The sequence below is a fragment of the Eptesicus fuscus genome, chromosome 23, assembly GCF_027574615.1.
Source record: "Eptesicus fuscus isolate TK198812 chromosome 23, DD_ASM_mEF_20220401, whole genome shotgun sequence".
Taxonomy (NCBI): Eukaryota; Metazoa; Chordata; class Mammalia; order Chiroptera; family Vespertilionidae; genus Eptesicus; species Eptesicus fuscus.
In genome coordinates this window covers 24,255,302-24,275,442 of record NC_072495.1, presented here as the reverse complement: position 1 = coordinate 24,275,442, position 20,141 = coordinate 24,255,302, and the positions used below count along the sequence as shown (strand labels likewise).

The 20,141-nt window shown below is 38.2% G+C and overlaps 1 protein-coding gene across 2 annotated transcripts in view; it reads left to right on the top strand.

Annotated features, from left to right (window-relative positions):
- The window catches only part of TTC28 (tetratricopeptide repeat domain 28), a 392,003-nt gene that overhangs the window by 24,536 nt on the left and 347,326 nt on the right, over positions 1 to 20,141 (top strand). The gene's annotated exons all lie outside the window — the stretch shown is intronic.

Below are 20,141 nucleotides of genomic sequence, written 5' to 3'. Positions count from 1 at the left end.
GGGATCTTTCCCCTGTCATCCCTTAATGTTATAGCAAATATTTAAGACACTCTAATCCCAACACTGGACAGAGCTTGGTAATTAATCATCCTAATATATTCAGATAAAATAAACCTAAAAACCTGTATAGTAATAATCTATTCTTAGCTAAGTAAACTGAGTAGTAATTATAGGTATGAATATTTGGTTTATAGGCCACAAAATTATTATAATAATATTGCTTTGTTTAAAAAAATGAACCACTTAATATTAAAAACACTGTGCCTGCCAAAGCATTCTCAATAATACATCTCAATAATACATTCAGTCAAAACTTTATAAGCCCTTAATGCTGTTTTATGTCTTATATCAGATACTTTAGATGCCATATATATTAGTGGGTTGTTTAAAATGCATTTAAATATTACATATTCCCTCTATGTAATAAAGAGGGAATATGCAAATTGTGCCGGGCTGGGGGACCTGAGGCCTTGGGCCCCTCACCTTGGCCCCAGAGCCAGGCCGGGGAACCTGAGGCCGTGCCCCCCACCATGCGGGGCTTGATGGGGGACCTCAGGCCACGCCCCCTGGCCCAGGCCAGGGGACCTCAAGGCGCACCCCCAGGGGCTGGCCGGGTCTGGATCTAGCCCAATGGGGGTGGGGCCGGCCGGGTCTGGGTCTCTCGCGATTTCGAGGCACACATGGGTGGGTGGGGACTTGACTCTGGTTCCTGTGGTGTGCCCCAGACTCTGACAAGAGGAAGATTTTCATATATATTTTTCTAATTTTCTTTCATCTCTGACACTTCTATTATAGAGAAAGGGCAAATAGCAATATTAAAATATTTCCTCTAATTAATTCCCTTTTAATGTGCACAAATTTAGTGCACTGGGTCACTAGTCTACTAATAAGATTATGCCAAGTAACATAGATACGTAGGAAAATAACCATGTGACAAGAGGAAGAAATGTTCTTATGTGATATCTGTAGAAAAAAAATAATTGAATTCTATATATTAGTGGTATCCTGCTCCTACCTGTTGAAATCTCAAATTGTATGTTTGTGTTTAAAAATTACTAATTTTCTTAGCCCTAGCTGGTTTGGCTTAGTGGATAGAGCATCAGTCTGGGGACCCAAAGGTCCCGGGTTCGATTCCAGTCAAGGGCACGTACCTCAGTTGCAGGCTCCTGCCTAGCCTGGGCCCTGGTTGGGGCGCGTGCAGGAGGTAACCAATCGATGTGTTTCTTTCACATCATTATTTCTCTCTGTCTTTCCATCTCTCTTCCATTCTCTAAAAATCAATGAAAAAATATCCTTGGATGAGTATTAAAAATTTTTTTAAATTACTCATTTTCTTAAATACTTCTAATAGCTATTTAGGCTTTTCTCTACTAAATAACAGCATTATAGGTTTATTTATTGGAATTTCCTGATATTACTTAATTTACTACCAAATTTCTAATTTTTGGAAGGTACAGTTATCCTTTTAGGCTATATAATTACCTATTATTCTGTAGAGAATGAATAATAAGTAAAAAAATGTCCTCCAGGTTGGACAGAGTACCCTTTCTCTGTGTTTCCTTAATACCTATATGTATTCTTATCACTGTCTTTATTACTCAGTACTTTGAAATTATGTTTGCCTAGATACATATTTTAAAGAAACAATGTAAAGTGCAAAGATTAAAAAAAAATACTTTATTGATTTTAGAGAGAAAGGGAGAGGGAGAGAGAGATAGAAACATCAATGATGAGAGAGAATCATTGATTGGCTGCCTCTTGCACGCCCCCTACTGGGGATCGAGCCCACAACCCAGGCATGTGCCCTTGGCCGGAATTGAACCTGGGACCTTTCAGTCCGCAGGCTGACGCTCTATCCATTGAGCCAAACCAGCTAGGGCAGTGCAAAGATTTTTTGGAAAGATGTCTGTTACAGCATTATTTAAAAATAATGAAAATCTATTAATAACTCTAAAGTCCTATATTAGGTAGATGGACATGTAAATTTCAGTTCATCTATTTGAGGGAATGTATTACACTATGTTGGCCTTGTCCTCATATATTTGAGGAACTGCAGGAAGTTTGAGTGAGAAGACGACAGGTTAGGCATGAGATTAGAGAAGTAGACACACCCCAAGTCCTAGCTTATAGGATCTTGTAAGCCATGATAAGAAGTTGGATTTTATTTGAAATACTAGAGGCCCAGTGCACAGATTCGTGCACCAGTGGGGTCCTTCAGCCTGGCCTGTGCCCTCTCGCAATCTGGGACCCCTTGGGGGATGTCGGCCTGCGGGGATCATGCTGAAACTGGCAGTCTGACATCCCCGAGGGATGTAGTAGTGCGCGAAGTGCAGGTGGCTGGGGAGGAGCCCGTGCCACTAGGTAAGATCACTGAGCGGTGCTCCCACTGTGGGAGTGCAGTGACCACCAGGGGCAACTCCTGTGTTGAGCATCTGCTCCCTGGTGGTCAGTGTATGTCAAAGCGACCAGTCGACTTGTCATTTGGTCGTCTGGTCGTAATGGTTGCTTAGGCTTTTATATAGGTAGATAGATGGTTGGAAACCATTGGAAAATTTGGGTGGCGGACAATGTGATGTATGTTTTGAAAAGGTAACTTTGGCTGCTGGTAGACAATAGAAATTGAAGCAAGAAAACCAATTAGGAGACTGTTGCCACAATCTAGGAAAAAAATGATGATGACCTGGACAGGGTGGTAGCTGTTCAAATGGTGAAAATAGTTGGATTTATTTTGCAGATAGAGTCAATAGAATTTGCTGAGGACTTTGTGGGATTTTGAGAGAAAGAGAGGATAATTGCTAGGTCCTTGGCCTGTGCAACTGGATGAATGCTAATGCCAATTCTAAGATGGGAAGGACTAAAGGAGAAATCGATATTTATTGTAAGGGAATAGTATAAAACTAAGAGTTCTGTTTTAGATGTTAAATTTGAGATTCCTCTTAGACATTCAGGTGGAGATGACAAGTTGGTATCTTGACCCATAGGAGAGGTCAGAGATTAAGCTATAAATTTGGGACTCATTAGGACATACATGATAATGAAAGCTATGGTTATACTTGATGAGGTCTTTAGAGAGTGTGTATATACAGAAGAGAGGAGGTTTGAAAACTGAGCCCTGTGGCACTTCACCATTTAGGAAGTGGGAGGAGGTAGGCAGTGAGCAAAGGAGTCTAGGGAGGAGCAGCCAGTATGGTAGAAAAAACTGGAGAATATGATATCCTAGAAATTAAGTGAAGGAGGGACTGATCTGTCATGAACAAAGACCATTTGGGCCAAAGGTGTATAGTATGGATTATGGACTACACAGAAGCAAGATTAGAAGTTGAGAAATAGAATTCTGTTGCACTTAACCAGAAAAGAAATGATAAATAGTGCTTTAGACTACGGCAGAGGCAATTGGGATGGAGAGGCATTGGCAAATTCAGGAGGCAGAAGTAACAAACTTGGTAATGGGATGGGGTGAGTGTTATGGGTCTTAGGTATAATATTTTAAAAGATTGAACTTTAAAAACAAAAGTATCTAAACAATCAAACAAACGAGAAAAATGCATTCCTGACAGAAGCAGGGCATGGAAGCTTGATTAATTGTTCACAGTGTCAGTTACAGTGAATATACATTTCAGTTACAGTTGTTTCCTGAACACTGAGTTATTTGAATAGGTATGTAGAATTTTTGTGATTGATGAAATGACCTAAAACAGTCTCTTCTTTAAAGACTTGTATTTTCAATAAGGGATAATGAAAGCATACTAATGTAGATAAACCTTACTGACATTTTATACTTTTGAAGGGAAATCAGGTCTTAAGCTGCTTTGGCTAAAATTTAAAAATGAATTGTAGTCCTAATTCTGACATTATGGCTTTCTGTAACTAAGAAAGTCTTCAAAAGAATTTACTGTCTACTTGCGTAAAATGTCAATAATATCATTTACGTCTTTTTTACAGGAATGGAGTGAACATTAACTTTTGGAAATGGAAAAATGTCATCTGTTAAAATGGTTATATCTTATTAGAAAATATCTTTTCACTGAACAACTGTAGAGAAGATAGTTATTATTGATCTTAAGAATTTATCACACACCTCATTGCACTAAAAATATTGGGAGATCAACGGGCAGATCTTATTTGTGAGCAAAAGTAACTTCAAAACAGCCTTATTAAATACAGAAGTGTGGAGATTTGAGGGTATAATAGAATCATTTATAGTTGTGTTTTGTAAAATTACTGTCTTTAGGTTGAGGAAAAGGGTTAAAGGCCATGGTTTCTATAGTTATTTTTCTCTTCCAATTGGCAAATCAAGCATGTATTTTGTTTTACAAATGTGTTCATTGTAATAAGCAGATAACAACATAGCCTTCCTTTGAAAAAGGATCTGAACTACAAAATTTATCCTTATAATGTATTTTTAAATTTGAATGTGTTCTTGTTAAATTATTTGGTGAATGTTTGATTAGTTATATATTAACTTTATACTAGACTCTGTGGTAAGTACAAAAGAATTAAGATAGACTTAAAAACGAAAAGAATAGCCCAGCAGGTGTGGTTGAGCGTGGACCTATGAATCATGAGGTCATGGTTTGATTCTCGGTCAGGGCACATGCCCAAGTTTCGGGCTCGATCTCCAGTGAGGGGTGAGCAGGAGGCAGCCAATCAATGATTCTCTCTCATCATTGATGTTCTATCTCTCCCTCTCCTTTCCTCTCTGAAATCAATAAAAATATATTAAAAACAATACAAAAACAAAAAGAATAAATCTAAATCTTAGGAGAATAGGACTATTTGTTTTTATCTTTATATTCTTGATAGCTAGCACAGGGCCCATTAATAGTAGACATTTACTAAAGGTTAAATGAATGAAGAGATGAATGAGAAGGACTTTGATGGTTGCCCTCAAGAAACTGAGAGCCCTTAGATAACTAAGATGCATATACAGAAAACCAGACTAAATAATAGACAATAATATTATTGTGTGATAAATAAATATAATGTATAAGTATTATAATTTGAAGGAAATACTAAAACAGTTTTCAAACATGGTATTTGGCATGCTATTTGAATTTATAGTTACAAGGTCAGGTGAAGTCTTCTTGAAGAAAGTGGGATGTGAACAAATTCTAAATGATTGGTAGGATTTGGGTATGAATATGGAAGGCATCATAGGTGAGGAGGAGAACAACATGACTGATATGGGCATGAGAAAACATGTTTATGGGCCAATAAGAAAAATGACCTTATTGGAAAACTTAAACTATAATAAGATTGCATTGTTAGGTGGTGCTTAGACAGAAGAGTTTAGATTCCCAAATTGCAATTTTGTTGTTTACCACCAGAACTGATCTGAATGCTTCTAGCCATATCCATCTGCCAGTAGTCGGCATGGTACACTGCCTCTCAGCTATTTGCTCAGATGGTTTGACAGATGCATAGGTGGCAAGAATTGGTGCTATTAGTATCAGTAAACCTGCCCTCTGTGAAAGCTGCCAAACCAGCCTGATTTTAAGCTTTATGACTAATGATTCATGGTGATGTTAAGTAAAAAAAATGTAACTTTAAATGGTGTGGGATAGGCTAGGCTTGCCTTATTATTTAGAGGTTACCATTGCAGCTATGTTACCAGACTGGAAGGTATCTCTGCTCACTCCACACCCTTCTTCCTCAACCCCCTGAGATGCCAGAATCAATTGATGACATCTTTGCCCACTGATAAAACATACCTTTAGAGAAGGGGGTCCATGCTCAGCTTACCACGAATGCATTTCTCAGTCTTTTCCTAAGACCAGGATTTAATAGAAAAGTAGGTAGAAAGGGAGCAAAAAAGGCTGGAGGGCAGAGAAGGGGCTTGAAGAACTAATGGCAAATTTCATCCACATTACACTTTTGCTCAGAGCTTTGCCTGGAGATAATTACAGATTGGTTTAATATTATCGTGAATACTTGTCCTATCTAATAAAAGAGTAATATGCAAATTGACTATCACTCCAACACACAAGATGGCTGCCCCCATGTGAACACAAAATGGCTGCTACAAGATGGCCAGCAGGGGAGGGCAGTTGGGAGGGACCATGTCTGCAAGGGAGGGCAGTTGTGGGTGATCAGGCCAGCAGGGGAGGGCAGTTTGGAGGGACCAGGCCTGCAAGGGAGGGCAGTTGGGGGCGATCAAGCCTGCAGGGGAGGGCAGTTAGGGGTGACCAGGCTGGCAGAGGAGGGAAGTTGGGGGTGACCGGGCCTGCAGGGAAGGGCAGTTGTGGGGGACCAGGCCTGCAGGGGAGGGCAGTTAGGGGTGACCAGGCCTGCAGGGGAAGGCAGTTAGGGGTGACCAGGCCTTCAGGGGGGCAGTTAGGGGCAATCAGGCTGGCAGGGGAGTAGTTAGGGGGTGATCAGGCTGGCAGTCAGAAACGGTTAGGGGCAATCAGGAAGGCAGGCAGGCGAACAGTTGGGAGCCAGCAGTCCTGGATTGTGAGAGGGATGTCCGACTGCCCTTTTATGCCCGATCCTAAATGGGCAGTCGAATGTCCCTTGAGGGGTCCCAGATTGGAGAGGGTACAGGCTGGGCTGAGGGACCCCCCCCTCCCCCCGCCCCGTGCACGAATTTTGTGCACTGGGCCTTTAGTACTAGTATTTAGGATTGAATTTAGTGATTGAATAAAACTGTACACTAGGGACTGGTGATGAGAATAATTGAGTTCTTATTCTACCCTTGCCTGTTAATTAGCTATGTGATTTTCAAACAAAATAGTTTTTCTTTTCTTTTTTTTTTTAATATATATTGATTTCAGAGAGGGAGGGAGGGAGAGAGAAACATCAATGATGAGAGAGAATAATTGATCAGCCGCCTCCTTCACACCCCACACTGGGAATCGAGCCTGCAACCCGGGCATGTGCCCGGACCAGGAATCGAACCCGGGGCCTCTTGGTTCATAGGTTGACGCTCAACCACAGAGCCACACCAGCCGGGCTATTTTCTTTTTGAGAAAAGATTACAAGAACCAAGTGAAATAACCTTTGAGTTCTCTTTTAGTCCTAACATTTTGTGAATCTCTGTGAGCAATGGGATAACATAGCTTTCAGTGAAGTTCATGGATACATATAATAAAACCCCTAACAATTGCAATTTGGATAAAAATACTTAAGGGACGTGTTTATGTTTCTAATAGAGTTAAGCTGACAGTTGTTCACAGGATATATACTTTCTCTTTTATAAGCTAGAATTATCTTTTTGCTATACTGATCAGTTCTTGGTTAGCTTTATTATATGTTATTGTGATTATATAGTATATTTAAAAACTATACAATTTATGTGAGCTGTCCAGGGACAAGCATTGTTGATTGATTTGAGTTCCTCAATAGTTTTTTTTTAAATATATTTTTATTGATTTCAAAGAAGAAGGGAGAGGGAGAGACAGAAACATCAATGATGAGAGAGAATCATTGATTGGCTGCCTCCTGCGCGCCCCCCACTGGGGATCGAGTACACAACCTGGCATGTGCACTTGACCAGAATCAAACCTGGAAGCTTTCAGTCCGCAGGCTGAAGCTCTATCCACTGAGCCAAACCAGCTGGGCCTCAATAGTTTTTATTGATCTAGTAGAAGTAGAATTAGACTGTAAATGCTTCAACATGAGATATAGTAACAGTTCAATATTAAATACACCTTTCAACAGATACCTACTTATAAGAATAATCTGATTTGGTAGAGCCTCCAGAATGCAAGAATAGGTCTGGGATGGCTAATCTAACTTACTTAACAAGTCTCTGTTTGGCGCCCTATTTTAGTAGGGAACTGATGACTGAAGGCACAAGGCCAAACTTATTAATTCTTTATGCTGGAGTCAGTCTCTGCCCTGCCCCAGAGCAGAGTTCAGTCCCCAGATTTGTTTGGGGGTTGGGTTACCTTGTCCTTCCAAGATGATCTGGGGCTAATCTGGATCCCTTAACGGTGACCAAAAATTGTACTTTCCTTCTGTAATTTTGTATCAGGGACATGGGTATGGAGGTAGAGGGAAGAAAATCAAATGTCATTTGATTGAGCATCTGCCCTTTGTTAGACAATATTTAGGTAAATGACTAGTAATTTAGAATTATGTGACATAAAAGAATTCCAGAAGAGAGCAGTAGTGTTAGGTGATTAGAATTAGATTAAAGACTTATAATTTTTATATGTAGTATTCTTGATGGAGTGATTAAGTGTTAAAAAAACTATGATTAAAGATGTTCTCATTTAAATACTGGCTAAAGATTAAATAATTTTAACTGTCTATTAAGTAATTTTAACTGTTTATCCACTGTTAAAACACATATTTTTAGAGAATGGTGTGCATTAAGCTAACTATGAATGAATTTCTCAATCTTTTCCTAAGACCAGGATTTAATAGAGAGGTGGGTATCCTATATAATAATAGACAAATATGCAAATTGACCATACCTCTGACACACCCACAAGCCACGCCCACCATCCAATCAGAGCGAGCATGCAAATTAACCCAAACCAAGATGGCTTCAGCCACAGAGAGCAAGGTTTCCTAGGTAACAGAGGAAGCCAAGCTTTCTGCCAGCCGTTGCAGGCCTAAGCCTCCACTCAAGCTACAAAGTTTCAATTATAGAAGGTAAACAAATTCAAACAAATGGCGGCAGAATGGAGCTTGAGAGAGCAGGCCAGGGTTGCCGCCGGCAACAGGGGAAGCAAAGCTTTCCACACACCCTGGCCAGGCCCACCCGCTTAAGGCAACAAAGTTTCAATTATAACCCCAACACAAATGGCTGCCAGCCTCGGAGGGAGCCCCAGGCTTGGCTCTGCTCCAGGCTACAAAGTTTCAATTGTAGAAGGAAAATAAATTCCAGATACCAGGGCCTCTGCTTGGGTTGCCAGGGGGCGTGGCCGGCCTGCAAACCACCACAGGCTCCTTGCTCAGGCCGCCCCACGCCCCAAGGGTACCCCACCCTGATCAGGGACACCCTTCAGGGCAAACCAGCTGGCCCCCACCCCTGTACCAGGCCTCTATCCTATCTAATAAAAGAGTACTATGCAGATTGATCATCACTGCAACACACAATGTAGCTGCCCCCATGTGGTCAAAGATCCTGCCCCCATGTGGACACAGGATCACCACCACAAGATGGCCAGCAGGAGAGGGCAGTTGGGAGGCACCTGGCCTGCAAGGGAGGGCAGTTGAGAGGGACCAAGCCTGCAAGGGAGGGCAGTTGGAGGTGATCAACCCTGCAGGAGAGGGCAGTTAGGGGTGACCAGGCCGGCAGAGGAGGGAAGTTGGGGGCAAACAGGCTGGCAGCAGAGTGGTTAGGGGGTGATCAGGCTGGCAGGCAGAAGCGGTTAGGGGCAATCAGGAAGGCAGGCAGGCAAGCAGTTGGGAGCCAGCAGTCCTGGATTGTGAGAGGGCAGTCGGACATCCCTTGAGGGGTCCCAGATTGGAGAGGGTACAGGCTGGGCTGAGGGACAACCCCCCTCCGTGCACGAATTTCGTGCACCGGGCCTCTAGTATAGAACATAAACTCTGTTTTGGCACAGTTGAATTTTTTGGCTAGTGAGAATTACATATCTCTAGAATTGTTTTATGACAGTTTTAAAAAACATGCTTCAGCATTAAAGTGTCCTTAAGAATATTGCATTATATCATGAGAGTCTGACTGTGGAAGAATGCAACTGTATTACAGTGAATAAATTTTTTATGACTACAGCCAATGGATGTTAAGTAAAAAAATGATAGCTTCTTGGATTTGGTTGCATTGTCAAGTTGTGACTCAAAAATACTAGATTCATAGACTGGGGGTAGAAAGATAATAGGACACTTAGTTTGAGAGGCAGCAAATGTTTTGCATACTTTATAAGAGAGATGAGAATATTGAGTGTAGTTTTGCATCATTTATTAATGGTAGAATCACTTAGTTGAAATGAATGAAGAGTAGAGTCTTACTATTTTATCTTCATTTGCTCAGCTGGTGTAAAGGAGGATGATTGGTTATTAAATTAATCTTTGGCTGCATTTGTGTGGGGAACACTTATTTGGCAGTTGTCCCCCCAGAGATAGAGGTAGAGATAGATAGATAGAGAGATCTGCCTTAAGAAATCACTTTATTGAAGTATAATTTACATATATTAAATGTATCCATTTTAAGTGTATAGTTCAATGAATCTAACAAATATATAAATATCTGTACAATCAGATCTATATCTTGACTCTGCTGTCAAGATATAGAAAATTTCCATGACTCGAGAAAGTTCCCTGGGCCCCTTCCTAGTCAGTTCATACCTGTGTCCCCACCCAAGAAAACCTCTGAACTCCTCATCACCACCACTCATCAGATTTGTACTTTCTAGAATTTCATATGTATAGAATCATAAAGCATGGACTCTTATGTTTGGCTTCCTGGCTCAGCATATTGTTTTTGAGATTCATCCATCTTATATCAATAATTAATTCCTTTCTATTGCTGAATAGTATTCTCTTGTAGTGTTCTAGATATACTATGATTTAATTATTCATTCACTTGCTAATAGACCTTTGTGCTAGTTTTATTTTTTTATACTATGAATAAAGCTTTTGTGGACATCAAATACAAGTCTCTGTGTGTACATAGTAAGTTTATGTATAACCTTATTTTTTAATATTTTCAGAGAAGAAGGAAGAAGGAGAGAGATAGAAACATCAGTGATGAGAGAGAATCATTGATTGGTTGCCTCCTGCATGCCCCCAACTGGGGATCGAGGCAGCAACCTGGGCATGTGCCCTGACCGGGAATGGGACCATGACCTTCTGGTTCATAGGTCGACGCTCAACCACTGAACCACACGGACCCGGGCTGTAGTGCCACCAGATGTCCTCATAGTGACACTGATCTGTGCAGCAGCCAGAAAAAAAAAAAAAAAAAAAAAAAAAAAAAAAAAAAAAAAATCAGAGCTGCTTCCTCCTCTAATGGTCCTCTAGTGCCCTCTACTGAGAAAGCTCAATATCATGTTGACTGTAAAGGAGAATTCCATGCATTGTTGCAGAGCAGGTATTGAAGGGTGAATTTAGAGCTTGGAGACAATAAATAACAGACAAATTCATCCTCTAAATCCTCAGGCCAGGAGGAGTATGGCTTTCTGTTTGAGTTCCAGCTGCCTTTGCACTGTGTGGACTCGGAGTATTCTCAGACAAAAAGCCACGTACGTACAGTTCTTGGCCGTTGCAGTTCTCTTCTTTCAAGGGTAGATTACTTTCTATCTTCTGTCTGATTTGGTTGTTAGTTTCCTTTAAATAATTTTTAAACTTTGTTCATTGTTTGCAACATTTATTTTGGGAAGGTCTATGTAAGCTACTCTGCCATTACTAGAAATGGAACCTGCATTTTTATTATGGAAAGAAAAATTTAAAGCTGTGAAAGATACTTGTTAAAATAATTATAGTTAACACATACTGAACATTTACCATGTGTCAAATGAGATATGTTATTTCAGCCTAAATACTAGGTAGTATTATCTCTAGTAGTGTTTCAGATTGAAGTTCACTAGAGTTCCTTATTTTAGAAAGATCATACGGCAGAGCTAATAGTTGAGTGCAAATGTGTCCCACTCCACAATGCATATCCCTTACTTACAGATAGAAGAATAAGTACAACTTTGTTCATAGTGTTAGTATAAGAAGTCAAGAAAACGTTCTTTAATTAGTGTTTTGACTTACCCATTAGAATTCCAGTCTCTTAAGTGCAAAAATAGTATGCTATCTCATTTTTTGTGATGAATTATACACATGGAGCATAGTAGATTCTTAGTAGGTATTTACTAAATTGGATTTATTTCAGTCTGAAAAGCCATATAAATATTTGTAAGTACTAAGTATTATTAAGTTATTAAATGAACATACTTTTGGGGTTTTAACAGGTTAGTTAATTCTTAAATATGTATTTTGTTGGTTTTCAGATTTACTCTCATGTTCCCATGAAGCTTTAATTAATATTCAAAATACAGTTGCTTCTTGGCTTTTTGCTAAGATCAAGTGTAATATTCAGAATAAATGAATTCTGCATTATTCATGGCACCTGCACAGACTCCATTTGTAATATTCATGTCCTCTTTGTTTGAAACTTCATGGAATTTATTTTATTTCATATTTTTATCCATTTCAGAGAGGAAGGGAGAGGGAGAGAGAGAGACAAACATCAATGAGGAGAGAGAATAATTATTCAGCTGCCACCTGCATGCCTTCTGCTGTGGATCGAACTTGCAACGTGGGCATGTGCCCTGACTGGGAATCGAACCAGTGACCTCTTGTTTCCTGGGTCAATGCTCAACTGCTGAGTCGAACCTGCCTAACCCTTATGGAATTTAGATAATCTAACTAAACATTTTATTTAAAAAGAAAAATGTGTTCTATTGTTTAAGTACTTTCCCTTCCCCAGAGTGATCCTATTTTTAATCATTTAAAAAGATGTGAAAATGTTTCTGCCTGAAAAATTTGAACTAGAGAATAACTAAAAAAAATAAAACTTTGGATTAAAAACATTTTAATAACAGCAAATTTTAGTTGTAGATCATTTGAAAGATACATTAAGTATAAAGAAGTATTACAGGCCCTGGGTGGTGTTTCTCAATGGTTATTTGCCAACTCTATTTTCTGAATCACCTGTGATTCTCATTTGTTTTTGCTCTGGTTGTCTGCCTTGTCTTTCTTGGCATAGCTGATAAGTTTTGATAGAAAGGTAGACATTGTGTATAAAATTGGTGAGTCTGCAGATACTGTTTTCTTCTGGAGAGGTTCTCTCTTTCCTCGGCTAGGCAGATCGAGTGGGGCTTGACCATGTTAATCCAATCAGAAATTGAGCTGAGGCTACCCTTCTAGAACTTTCAACTGAGAGCTCTGAGTGTTCACCAGGGCTTCTTGCCCTACTGGGTTCTGAGCTCTGATTTTTCTCCTCAGCTTTCTAAGACTGCTGAACTTTTTCCTGCTCTTTGAAGGCTTTCTGCTTAGCCTCTTAGTACTCTGCTATTTGGCAAATGTGAAAGCTGGCAGTATGTCAGGCTTAGTTCTCTACCTTTCTCTTCTCTCTGGATCTTGGCCCCTCAAGTTTCTAATTTTGTTTTACTAGTCCTAGGAGACAAGCAAAACCTCTGCTTGTTTCTGTTTTCCAGAAGCAACCTTTTGTCTGGAGGAAAGCCTGGATGGATGCTCAGCCTCTTGACCTTTGCCCAGAATTAGCAATGCCCTCAGGGAAAGGGGCAGCAGAATGTTTGTTCAATTCTTTCATTTCCCATCTCTGGAATCTTGGCTTCTATAATTCTAGTTGCTTTATCAGCTCTGATTCCTTTAAAACAACAGAAAATATTATCTGGATTTTTGGGAATATATATTTTTAAAGATGAAGTTTTTTTTTTTTCTTTTTAAAATAATGTATTTTTATTGACTTCAGAGAAGAGAGAAAGAGAAACATCAATGATGAGAGAGATTCATTGATTGGCTGCCTCCTGCATGCTCCCTACTGTGGATCGAGCTTGCATCCCAGGCATTGTGCCCTTGACCAGAATCGAATCTGGGACCCTTCAGTCCGCAGACTGAGGCTCTATCTACAGACCTAAACCAGCTAGGGCGGTATATTTTTGATGGGAGAGTTCATCTGTCACCAACTACTCCATCAATACCTAAAATTAATAGTTCGATTTAACTGGATATTCTCATTGCTTTCGTTGATGAGTGAGTCAGCAGTATTGATGAGAGAAACACACTAACTTTTATAGTTTATTCATATCTATGCAGTTGACCTCCAAATTTTCACTGTAAGAGGGTAAAGTGTTGATATGAATTACTTCAAACCATGGAGATGGAAATTTACAAGATGTATACATGAGACACTAGTCTGTGAAAGGCTTTTATATAATTACAGAACCTTTTCAAAGATTTGAGTTCCTTTGGCACTTTTAACTTTGTAAGGATAAGCATTATCTTCCAATTTTTCAAATAAAAGTTGAGCTTGAAAAGACTGGGACTGTCTTCTGTCTTTCATTTGCTGCTTTTGGGTGGAATTAGTTCTCAATCCCAGATCATATGACCCCAAATTCAGTATTTTTCCCCACCTGCATGAATTGGGAACTCTAGAAACTGGTTTTTGTGTATTGATTTGTCTTATTGCTTAATAGAGCACTATAAAGTATTATAACTGTAAAGTAGTGTATAACACAGATATACTCAGAGGGTACACAGATATCCTCAAAAGATACATTTCTCTTTAATTTGTCCTAAGTATAACATCAATCAGCTCACAAATTGTTCTGTTTTGCTTTAACTATCAACATTTGAAAGTGATAAGTTTTACTTTTATATTTTTCTTCATCCTCTATTTTAGTAAAATGACCAAAGCAAAATTGAAGATGCCAGAAGAGAAATAAGACGCTTGAAGAGCTATTTTCTCCTATTCCTTATAGGCTCAGATTACTGCGAGGGTTCCTGAGTCTGATTGTTACAATATTTCAGTTACCTCCTCCTTTGTTAGCTGTTGTGTAACATCATTATCAATGGTTTGCTTCTTCTTATACTTTCCTCTTCTCTCTCTAATTGACTATTTTTGATCAGCCATTGCTTAAAAAACTAGATAACCAACAGTGTTAAAATTGTCTTAAAAAATAAGAATACCATTTTAGGACTTTGGAACGTAGTCGGAGTAATTTTATTTTATAACGAAATTGAGGTCCAGAGAAGTTAAGTGCCTTCCAAGATGCACAGCCAGTTACCTAACACAGTTAGGACAAAGAAGAATAAGTCTTCTTTTCTATGGCTTATAGCATGATCTTCAATTTTCCCATCATTCTTATTTTTTAGGCCCTGAATGAGGGCCTAGAACCCTCTAATGAGTAAAGCACACTATTCTTGAATGTTTAGGCACCTTTTTACTTCCTTCCTGATTGATAGATGAATTCTGCCATACTTCATCATAAGTTTGGCTTGTTTGTGTGTATGTGTTTTATACTTATTTAATCTTAAAAACTTAAGTCTGTCATCTGTGATCTTAGAACAGGTATCTGTTAATATAAACAGAGCAGTTGCCATCAGTTCACTGAAACCTGTGCAGCTAAAACCCTTTATGCAGTCTTTATTTTCATGAATCTGATATTTCCATGCTGAAATCAGAAAAAGCCAATGATAGAAATATTTGAAGATTTCTGCTTAAAATTGCTGAGCATAATTTATAGTAGATATATCATAGATGTTTAATAAATGTTTGAAAAAATTCTCTGAAAACTTCAGAAAAAAGTTGTTTAATAGTCACTTTGAATGAGTTCACGTTTAACACATTATGAAGTGTTGAAGCATTGTTGGTGAAGTAAAGAGTGGAAAGCATTTTCTTTCTATGGTTTTAATTAGGACAGTCATAATGTTGTTTTAATAAGTAACAAGTATATTTAAGAAATTTAAATGACTTTATATAGTTTTCTCAGGATGAATTGTGGGACTCTAGATTAACCTTGTGGGAAATTCTTGAAGTATGATGATTCAGATATTCTGTAGCTTGTAAGAATTTCCTTCCCACAAAGATAGCCTTGCTGCTGCCTTGTATACTGGACCCGATTGGAAGTTCACTGGCTAAGATACTGTCTCCCTAGGCTCTGCCTAGAATTCTCTGTTTCTATTCCTTTTTGGGGCGGACAGGAGGGTGGGTACTTGACTATCTTGTGTGGAATTTTTTTCCCTTTAGATTGCTAATTTTATTGGGGTATGCCGTGTCTTTAATGATGCTCTACTTTGCCTATAGCTGGGCAAAAGCTTGTTAGAAGAAACTCATTAGTGACTTATTTACACTTGTCTTAATATTTAGGACCCATTAGTCTTTACCTTTGGGAAGATAATTTTATCTCTTGGTTTTAGGGGACTGCTATCTTCAAATAGAATGGACACAAATAGAATGATAGAATTTTAGAAATGGTTTACATTAGGGAGTCCACTGAACATTGGAATTGTGGAGTAGTTTGTTATATATATCTTAACCAAATAATTGATATATATCTTTGAACTTAGTTAGATTTATCCTTACTTTTGGCTGTCAAAGAATGCTAGAAGATTTCTGCTTTTATTCTGTTTACTTTCATGTTATAGAAACTATAGTTCTAGTCCCAATCTTCCCTGCTAACTGATCTTAGATAATTTGAGCTTTATCCTGTTATTGTAAGTCCCTATAAATTTGATCAGTTTGTTGTATAGGAAAGCTTTAGAGTCAGAAACACTCGGTTTGAAAACCTAGCTTTGCCACTTACTAACTGTGCAATTCTGGGCAAGATATTTATTGTTTCTGAGCCTATACATTTCTAAATAGATTTTAGTTTTGAAATGCTTAAATAATTCTTAAGTAGTATCATAATGTCTAGCAGACATGCCCATGTCTTAGAAAATGTATAGTATTACCATATTCACTATTTACATTAAAATGTGGATAATAAAAAATGTGGATAATAAAATCATCTGTTTTGGAAAACACATGAATTCACCGAACTTTTCTTGTAAATGGAAATATGTTACTCTCCATTTTTATAACAAGGATGTAGCAAGTTTGTTATGTAATGCCTGATACTTTATAATTTATAAAATATTAGACCTCACATCATATATTTGATGCTCAACCACTGAGCCACGCTGGCCAGACTCACCAATATTTTTTAGTTTTCCTGTACTTACATGTGTGGTTGTATATATAGATCAATGGGAAAAAATAATTTTTTGTGAGTAATGTTGCTTTTCCCTCCAAATTTGTTCACTGTTTATAAGACAAGAAGAACTTTCAATACATCTTTGAAAGGATTATCAAGGTTTTTAACTATCTTGAACATAAATATAGAACACATTATAATTTTTAAATCTTTAGAAAAATTTGCATGCTTTATTTTAACTATTGCAATAATGTAAGAAACATCATTTTGAAAGCGGGAGATAACAATACAATTTTGCAAACAGTGTAATGATTTAAGAGGCCATCTACCTGGGTTCAAGTCAGCATTTTATCATGTACTATCTGTGTGAACTTGCATAAGATAGTTTTTTCTTCTATCTTATGGGCTATTAGTACTAACCTCATAGAGACTTTTATAAAATTCTTAAAAATTTTTATTTATTTTTATTGATTAAGGTATTACATATGTGTCCTTATCCCCCCATGCCCCACTCAGACCCCCACTCATGCTCTCACCCCTCTGGTGTCTGTGTCATTTTTAAATCTTTTAAGTGGGGTGTTTAAATTAGAAAATCAGAATATTATTAAAAGCTTTTCTTTGCCAGAAAACCTGCTTTGATGTTTATTTTATAGTCATTAATTAAAAATACCAGTTCCATGGGTTATGATATACAACTCACATAGTAATTTTAATCTATCTTCATAATAAAAATTTAATCTCTTGCATAAAAAGACAGTAAACAGCACCTGTCAGAGCACTGTAGCAATGAGAGCCATCAAGTGTGTATTCACATCACTATGCAACACAACAGTGAAAGAGTTAATAAAAACTGAATACATTACAAGATTACAAAGGTTTTTATTTATTAGGGGACAGGGAGGGTATGGAATATATAGGATGAAACATTAATAACCTCTCCATTCTGTAGGACCGACCTGTTGCTTTGGAACTACTCTCTTAGCCCCACTGGGACTGTGAAACTGTGTTTTGGTGGTCTATAGGAGAGGTTCGACTTGGCACATGTAATGGTGAATGATGTCATTGAATGCATACCATATGTATTTGAGAGTAAGTGAATGTTATTCTCAGTGCCGTGCACAGGCATATGTAAGTGTTGGAATGGAAAAATCATTTTTATGAAAATACAGAGAAGTAAAACAACAATGTTCTGTCCTGGGCCTGATCAAATCACCAGTAGCTGCCAAGTATGAATACTCCCTGTAAGGTTTTCTCTTCTTAATTCTCCAGCTTCCGGCCTTTTGTTGGCTCTCAAAGTAGTCCATTCGGAAGGCCTTATTCAGCATGTTCTTTCTATTGATATGATATGAACACCAAATGAAAGTTCCATTTTCTCCATTAAAGTAAAGCTGGGAGAGTATTTTAGTGTGCATGATTTGCAACAGATGGAAATGATTAATTGATTTGGCTAACTTGCCGAATTGTTCTTTTTATCCCACGAGAGCAGCATTATCTGAGAGATTTGTACTGCTAATCATTTTTCCACTCATTAATATATCAGAAAGGATATGGTTGTTTTGTTTTAATTGTTCTCATTACTATTATTTAAGACATTATGCTCTAATGGTATAGTAACGGATATGTCAAATAAATAGAGCAATTGATTCCTATTAGGAACTTATAGCCTATAAGATAGAATAGAAGAATACACGGAGATACAAAAATGTGAAGTACTCAGTTATTTTATTCTTTTTTTTTTTAAATATATATTTTATTGATTTTTTACAGAGAGGAAGAGAGAGGGATAGAGAGTTAGAAACATCGATCAGCTGCCTCCTGCACACCTCCTATTGGGGATGTGCCCGCAACCAAGGTACATGCCCTTGACCAGAATCGAACCTGGGACCTTTCAGTCCGCAGGCCGACGCTCTATCCACTGAGCCAAACCAGTTGGGCAGTTATTTTATTCTTAAACGTTTATTAGCAAATCACCATGTCTTAGTAAAAATCCAGCATAATTTTTCTTAAGCTTGTAATCCTAAGTGGTTTTGTATTATATACAAAGACCGCCTTATATTACAAACAGTATGATTTTAAAATGATCTAAAATAAAAGCAATATTTGTTTACATAGGACATTAGACCATATAATAAATACAAATAAGAAAATTAAATATATTATTATGACAGAATACAGTTACCATTTTGATATATTTCCTTCTAGATTTTTTTCTGTATATGTACACATGCATATATGCATGAACATAAATATGTGTGTATATAGACACTAGAGGCCTGGTGCACAAAATTTGTGCGCAGTGGGGTGGGGGCGTCCTTCAGCCCAGCCTGAACCCTCTTGCAGTCCGGGACTCCTTGGGGGATGTCCGACTGCCAGCTTAGGCCCGATCTTCTTAGTGGCAGGCTCTTGACTGCTCGGCTTGCTGCTCCTTAGCACCACCGCTGCTGCGCTTGCCAGCTGTGAGCCCGGCTTCTGGCTGAGTGGCTGCTCCCCCTGTGGGAGTGCACTGGCCACCAGGGGTCAGCTCCTGCCTTGAGTGTCTGCCCCTGGTGGTCAGTGTGCATCATAGTGACCGGTCATTCCACCATAATGGTCGCTTAGGCTTTTATTATGTAGATTATATAGATAAGTGGATATGAAATTTGGAAACCCTCTGAAATTAACATTTCCTTGACTATTTTTACTTAATATATCATGAGATTTTCTCATGTCATTAAAATGTTTTTAGAATCTTATTTTTAATGAGAAATGAGTTTTTCTTTTAAAAAGAAAATACTACCTTTTGGATTAGAAAATGGTCAATACACCTTCCACTTCAGCTCCTAAAATTTGAACCAATGAAGCAGTGGGTTAAATAGTGAGGTGGCTGAAGCTATCCCTTGACATATGAACTCTCAGATTGGCTCTTTTTAAAAAAAATATTTCAGAGATAAAGGGAGCGAAAGATAGAAATATCAATGATGAGAAAGAATCATTGATTGGCTGCCTCCTTCATGCCCCCGCTGGAGATTGAACCTGCAACCTGGGCATGTGCCTTGACTGGGAATCAGAACATGATCTCCTGGTTCATAGGTTGACGCTCAAACCATTGAGCCTCTCTAGCCAGGCAGATTGGCTCTTTTCATTGAGGGCATGTCTACTATAGGTAAAAAGCAAGAGCTAATATCTTCCTGACTTTGCATCAGAAATTCGCAAAGTGTGGGATGGTTAATAACCACTATTTACTCTGTTGGCCTGAGTGTGAATATTGAGCAAGAAATATTCAGGTGGAAATATTAAAAAGCACATTATGTAAAATTTATATAGACAATTACTTTTTCAATTAAAAAGTTTTATTATGGAAATTTTCAAAAATAGACAAAAGAATAGTATAATGAATCTATATAAAAAATTCAAAGTATCAGCTCATAGACAATCTTATTATTATGTCACTCTACCCTTTCCCTCTCCCGCTATCACATACACACTGTATTTTCTTTAAGCAAATAACAGACTTTGTATCAGGAAAGTATTTTTATTAAGAGC